Source organism: Gossypium hirsutum, chromosome A04 (genome assembly GCF_007990345.1).
Source record: "Gossypium hirsutum isolate 1008001.06 chromosome A04, Gossypium_hirsutum_v2.1, whole genome shotgun sequence".
Taxonomy (NCBI): Eukaryota; Viridiplantae; Streptophyta; class Magnoliopsida; order Malvales; family Malvaceae; genus Gossypium; species Gossypium hirsutum.
Genome location: NC_053427.1, coordinates 79787860 through 79795380, shown reverse-complemented (window position 1 = coordinate 79795380; position 7521 = coordinate 79787860). Strand labels below are relative to the sequence as shown.

Here is a 7521-nt window from a genome sequence, read left to right as displayed (position 1 = left end):
CAACATTCAATTCAATCCATAATTCATATTTATATACAATTATAATTTTGCCCCAGACATTTTAACTTTTTACAATTTAGTCCTTAAGCTCATAATTTAAAATCTAAACATTTTCATCTACCATGCTAACCGAATCCATTAAGAACCTATATCAACCCATATAAACCATTATTTCACAATTTCACCTTGAATTTTACTATTTTTACAAATAAGCCCCTAAATGACATTTTCATCAAAAATCACTTTACAAAACTTGTGACTTTGAATTAGACGATTTATTCATTTAACTTGATCCGTAGAAATCCCTAAGTTATATTATTATCTCTCTCGAGACTAACAACATCTAACCCTAGGTTGATTATTTGAAATCTCTTTCTAATTAAAACCCCTAGTGTTGCATTAACTCGATCTATGGATTCCTTTATTAGGTTTCACCCTAATCCGAAAAAATTTTGTCACCCTATATCTAGGCGTGCAATCAACTCTGCTTAATTATACTAGATCTACTCTTAAAAATGGACTTTTTCTCCTCAGAATAAGCACATCAATACTTGAATCAATATCCTGGAATATTAAAGCAAGAATTAAGAACTCATAATTAAGAAAAAGTCAAGTATTTATCATAAATTCAAAAAGTAACAATAAGATCCGTATTAAGTTTCATTCCCCTTAGGTATTTAGGGGATTCGGTTCATAAGGGTAAAAGAAAACATCTCAAAAGAATAATGATAGCAAAACATAAAGAAAAACCAAAAACCCTAAAGGAAATTGAAGGGAGATCTTCAGTCTTGAAGGAGAATCTGGCTTCTGAGATGGATCAATCAGCTTTCTTCGAGTAATTCCTTGCCTCCTACTCCCTGTGTGTGTTCTAGGTACCTCCTGGGGTGCTTATATAAGCTTTAGGATGCTTCAAAACCCTCAAGAGTGGCCTTTTCCGAATAGGACTATACTTGGGCTTGACAAGGACACACCCGTGTGAGGTGGTTTAGGCTGTGTTCCAATCTGTTAAATAAACACGGGCGTGTGAACTACCTGTGTGAGGAAGTCCAGGCCGTGTTGATTTCCCACATTGACCCATTTTCTCCGTTTTTGGGGCATTTCTCGCTCTTTTTACTCTCCTATGCTCACCTAAGTATAAAACATGAAATTAAAGGATTAGGAGTATCAAATTCACCAAATCTAAGGATAACTCATCCAAAAATATGCTAAGCATGGAATAAAAATATGTGTAAATTACGGTTTATCAAATACAACCACACTTAAGCATTTGTTTATCCTCAAGCAAAGTTCTCAACTCACAATCAAAATAAATTCTTCTCGACTTATAATTCTCATCAATAGTGTCTCAAAATAATCCATAAGTAATCATACATTGAAAATTCAACCCAAAAAACATCAAAGTTTCAAACATTCCAAGTTGAGCATTTTATCACGAAAACATAGCTGTCTCCCATCATCTAAGTAATCAGCTTTGATTCAAAATATCACAGAGTTTCACATCCTCACTAAAGAGTCACTTAAATTACTCGAGGTGTTTAAGGACAAGAAATTTAGCTCTCAACAGTCAATATGAAAAGTTATTACCATAGGCTTGCGTGAAAATCAAATGTCCACCACTATAAATTAAGATGATACATCAATCAAAAGGTCTTTCGAGGGTTGTAATGAGGTTTTGGTTAGGGTGTGGTTACAAGATGAAAAAAGAAGGTTAGAATCGAGATTGAATTGAAAAATTACCTAACTAGAAAAATACTAAAACTTGATAAATTACATTCCTAATTAGAAGATCCTAGAATTGAGCTTTTCTTCATGGGAAATGGAATTAAATACTTAAGCTCAAAAACAAAAAGTTATTACTAATATGTTTTTTTTAGAACAAGTTAAATAACATAGAACTTTGCTAACTATTACAACGCAAAATAAAAACATAGCTAAGCAATTAATTCAAATCAAATCTCGACAAAAATATGGATCAAATTAGGGGATTTCAACAATAATGGGTTATGGGTTAATATTGAGGGTAAATCAATAAATGGTTTGTTAGGCTAAAAGGGGTTCAATAAGGGTTAATTATAAGGGTAGGATTTTATGGAGTAAGTGGGTTAAACCTAAGTGCTTTTATCATCTTGACATATCAAATCAAAAGTGTGGTCTTGACATGCATAATCAAGCAAGTTCTAAAATAATAATTCAATATTGACGCACTCATAAAAGTGAGCATGAAAGAAATAATATATGCTCTAAAGGCTCAAGATCTCACAAAAATTATGGCTTTTTGATGTTAACCCTGTGAATTTCAACTCAAGATAATACCTAAACTTGGGGAAACAACCTAACAATTTTAATTCTCAAAAATCAACTTATCATGCTTGATTCTCTAATTCCTTAAAGTTTAAACGATCAATGCATAAATGCCTATGTTTTAATTCAAAACATATTAATAAAAATCATAAATTAATCAAAATTCATTCTAATAATGATATGAGAAGATTATTTGAGAACAAGACAAAATTCAGGGATTTTTCTGATAATGATATAAATATCCCCCCACACTTAAGATGTACATTGTCCTCAATGTAAAAATATAGATTTACTGAGAAATATAGATATAAGATCATAAGATAGGGAGAACAGTGAAACTTCTTGAATGTGAAATGGAATCCTTGAATTAGATTCATGGAGAGTAGTCGGCTAAGGCAAGTGTGAGATTGGAGGAGGATACTCCAGTGGTGATAGAGGTTCGTTAGTCCACAAGTCCTGTGCCAAAAGAATATTATATCTGGTGATAGCTATGGTCGTGGTCGAGTAGGACATGGCAGTCGTGGAGAACCTTTTCCAGTAGAGTTGCAAATTCCTAAGTAATAGTGAGCTTTGGAGCTCTTTATAACTGCGATAAAATCAATAATTCTTTAGGAAATATAAAGTAGCTTGATTACTCATAAAGAAATAGCCAAAAATATAAAATTTTTAATATAAATTATAAAACCTAAGGATGTAGTAAAAATAAAATTAAAGAAAAATAAAATAAAAATTAGTTTTAAAAAGATAAAAGTAAAAACATAGAAATAATAATTAAAAGTCTTTAAACATCTTCATCGCTAGATGGTCCGCGAGGTGGGCGCGACGATGAGATGTGAAGGTGCTGACAAATTTGATGTAGAGTTGCATCAATGTGATCAAAGCGCTGAAAACATTGCTGCTCGAATTGAGTGAGGCATTAAAAAATGTCAGAAAGTGAAGTCGCCGCATGAACTGGACGATGAATAAGTGGTGGCTGAGAGGCTGGATCCTTGTGAGTTGGAGGGACATCATCAGTAATGTCCTCTGGGTCTTCCTGCTCGGCTGACTGGACTAGGCGGTACTGAGGAGGATCAAATCCACGAAATCACTCGATCGTCCTCATATACAACATACTTGAGATGCCCTGTGGGGACATCTAACCGATGAAAGTGAGGGAGGATGCTTGTGCCACCGTGTTGAGGAGACAAAATACCGCTCTAGAAGAGTCCCATAAGGACTGATGGATATGACTCCCTTCCTGTGCCACTCCGTCTGATGGCGAATGGTGAGGGCGATTAAAGAAGCAAGGTCGAAGACATGTCTATTCGCCATGCTCCAAAAGAAATAGGCATCGTGAGTGTTGACAACGCCGGTACTCTCTCGCCACCCTCTCAAGGTGTGGGCTAGAATGGCATGTAGGTACCTCAGGGATAGGGCGAGAGTTGATGCCTTGGAGCAGCTGGATTCATAAGTGGCCGAAGCAGGAAGCAGTTTGAAGGAAAGTAGCGGATGTGGCAATGGAGGCTGGCGAAGTCGTCGTCATCCATGAACTCCTCTGCATATAGTCCCAGTGCGACTCCGAACTCAGGTACACTCTATTGGTGAACTAAACTGCCGAGACGGAACTGGACCATTCCAGGATCATCAAACTCTGTCATAATGACTTGAAGGTGAAAGGTGGAACAGAGTTCGATTGTGGGTTCGAGGTACGTCGGCTCGACGATCTCGAAGAATAGCCCCCACGGGTTAGTCGTCAGGAGGGTCTGAACTGCATCAGCCAGTTGGATTTGCTCTAGTGCGGCCTAGTTAATGCAATGGCCCATACCTAGGGGTCAGGCCCGTAATATCTAGAGAAGTTCCTCCTGTGGTCCTAGTGGAAATTAGAGGAATGGGTGCTTGATCTCAATGGTAGGACCCGAAGATGATGCTGCTCATTTCCTCTTCTTCGAGGCAGGGACGACAATTTTCCTGCTGCGTGGATTTGACATGATATACCTACAAAAAACATATATTAACAAATTCAAAAAGGAACTAACCATGAATTAAACTAACAAATACAATAAAAAATTACTAACATTAACAGGACTCAACCAAAAGTAATCAAACTTGACAGAGATTTTATGGCAAATGGCAAAGTGATAGCATGACTAAATTAAAAACAAACTAGATGGAAGTAGCTAAGCATGGTAAGAATATGGTACAAAGTATGTGAACTAAATCCTAAGAATGAGGATGATAATATATACAATCAGTAGCAATATGTAAATAGAAGAATAAAAATTAGGACTATCATGTTAGTAAGCATCCAAAGAAAGTAAAAAAATAAAAGAGAAGAGAAAACTATTAGAAGAGGACCGTTGGTTGGAGGAGCGACGGGGTCAAGGTTGGGTGCGGTTGGGGTTAGCCACGGGCGTGGGTGGTGGGGCTGTGTGGGTCGCACAAGGGGAGAAAAGGAGAGAGGGTAGAAAAATGTGAGAAGAAAAGAGGGTTAGGGGTGGCTGGTCGGTGGTGGGGAAGAGGATTTCAGCGGCTAGGGTTAGGTTTTGGGGAAAGGGATGATAAATAGTAAGGGGTTTATATAGATTTTGGGCACACGACCGTGGGGCACGCCCGTGTGCCCTTATTTCAGCCCGTGTGTTTCATGATTTACAAATTTGGGTGCGTCTGAAATTCGGCCCACCTCCGTGTTCGTTGGGCGTGTTGGTGCACACCGCCGTGTCATGGTGGTCATGGTGGTGCGAGGAGTTTACACTCCTCATTCCTGCTATCAAACTCAAAATAAGGTTTTAGAAGGATACGATTTACCTTAAAGGTGTCGAATTTAAGATGAATTACCTCGACTGTCCCATATGGAAAAATACTGAGTACTGTAAGAGGGATTGTGCCATTAGGTTCAGAAGTGGCAATACGAGGGTCTGTTGCATCTAGTAGTACTTTATCTCTAACCTTAAGTTGATTTGGTGAAACATTGGGCTCGTCATGGCACAGTTTTGGTTTATTGTGTGTTCTCAGTTTCTGTGTCTGCCGTTCATCTAGTTCCTCAATTTGTAGCCTTCGTTCTTCATGGATGAGTCTTTTGTTGTTACTTGAACAAGGCTTATATATTCTTTTCGAATGTGTTTCCTGCAAAGAAGGTTGCACCACATGATCAGTATTAGTAGAATTTTGAGTTTGAGAGTGATTGTTTCATCACCCACACGAAGTTTGGGTTCACCTGTACCAACATCAATTATAGTTCTAGCAGTTGCTAAAAAGGGCCTTCCTAAAATTAAAGGCACGTCACTATCCTCTTCTATGTCTAGAACAACAAAACCTATTGGGAATATAAATTTGTCAATTTTAACAAGTACATCTTCAATAATGCCCCTAGGAAATCTATTTGTTTTATCTGCTAATTGAATGCTCATCCTAGTTTGTTTGGGTTTCCCAAGACCTAGTTGTTTAAAAATTTATAGGGCATGACATTAATACTAGCCCTTAAATCAGCCAAAGCATTACTAACATCTATGCTACCAATTAAACAAGGAATCGTAAAACTCCCTGGATCTTTCAATTTGTTGGCCAACTTATTCTACAGAATGGTTGAGCAAACTGCATTCATCTCTACATGCGACTCCTCATCCAACTTCTGCTTATTTGCTAAAAGCTCCTTTAAAAATTTAACTGCATTTGGCATCTGTGAAAGAGCTTCAATAAACGGTAAGTTAATATGCAATTTCTTTAATAGTTTAAGGAATTTACCAAATTGTTCGTCCGTGTGGTCTTTCCTTGTTGCATTGGGGTATGGCACACGAGGTTTGTACTCTCTAATTATTGGTTTCCGCTCACTGTGGTCTACCTCACCTTTACCTTTACTTACCACAATTCATTGCCTCGGTTCTAGTTTAGGTTCAACTAACCCTTCCTTATCTTGAATGGTAATCTCGTTGAGTTGTTCCCTTAGGTTAGATTCTGTATTACTTGGCAAGCTACCTTATGGTCGTTTAGAAATTAGTTTGGCGAGCTGTCCTATCTGAGTTTCGAGCCCTTGGATCGATGCTTGTTGATTCTTAAGTGCTATTTCGGTATTCTGAAAGCGAGTTTCTGACACCGAGATAAACTTCGTTAGCATCTCCTCAAGGTTTGGCTTCTTTTCTTGTTGGTAAGATGGTTGTTGAAAACCTAGAGGATGTTGTGGCTTTTGATTCCCTTGACTACCTCACGAGAAATTGGGGTGGTTCCTCCAACCTGCATTATATGTGTTACTATATTGGTTATTTTGAGATCTAGAATTATTGTTACCCATATATTGAACTTGTTCCTTCTCGATGCTAGGGTTGAGGGATTGATATTCTGTGTGTGCTCCTCCTCCATTTGAATCACACCTCATCACGGGATGTATATGAGTAGAACCACACAAACTGTCAATCTTTTTATTTAAAAGTTCTACCTGGTTAGACAGAATAGTAACCGCATCGAGGTTGAAAGCACCGGCTACTTTTGTCGTCTTTGTTCTCATGACTTGCCACTAATAGTTATTCAGTGACATCTCTTCAATAAATTCGTAAGCCACTTTAGGTGTTTTGTTATTGATAGTCCCACCAGCAGCTGCGTCGATAAGTTGCCTTGTTGAGGGGTTCACACCGTTGTAAAATGTTTGAACCTGCAACCATAAAGGTAACCCATGGTGAGGGCACCTTCTCAATAGATACCTGTATCTCTCCCATGCATCATAGAGTGTTTCTAGATCCATCTGCACAAAAGAAGAGATATCATTCCTCAAGTTAGCTGTTTTAGCAGGCAAAAAATATTTAAGTAAAAATTTTTTAGTCATTTGTTCCCAAGTAGTGATTGACCCTTGTGGTAACGAGTTCAACCACTATTTAGCCTTTTTCCTCAATGCAATGGTAAATAATCGAAGGCGAATGGCATCATCAGAAATGCCATTGATCTTAAATGTGTCGCAAAACTCCAGAAAATTCACCAAATGAGTATTTGGATCCTCATCCTGCAAACCATCAAACTGAACAAACTGTTGTATCATTTGAATCGTGTTAGGTTCCAGTTCAAATTTATTTGCAGCAATAGCAGATCTAACTATACTTGATTCGGCTCCTGTTAAAGTAGGTTTAGTATAATCATACATAGTGCATAGAGCAGGATTCTAATTTACTAGATCAGCAGCAATCGCAAGAGGTAGCAGATTTTCTTAATTTTAAGCCATCTCCTCAGTTGTGGTGGAAAAATTGTCCTCTTACTCTT

The 7521-nt window shown here is 37.7% G+C and overlaps 1 non-coding gene across 1 annotated transcript; it reads left to right on the top strand.

Annotated features, from left to right (window-relative positions):
- Positions 1 to 6938: 6938 nt before the first annotated feature.
- Positions 6939 to 7045, top strand: LOC121228339 (small nucleolar RNA R71). The gene has a single exon (XR_005925915.1). It is a non-coding gene; the product is annotated as a small nucleolar RNA R71 (small nucleolar RNA).
- Positions 7046 to 7521: the final 476 nt, after the last annotated feature.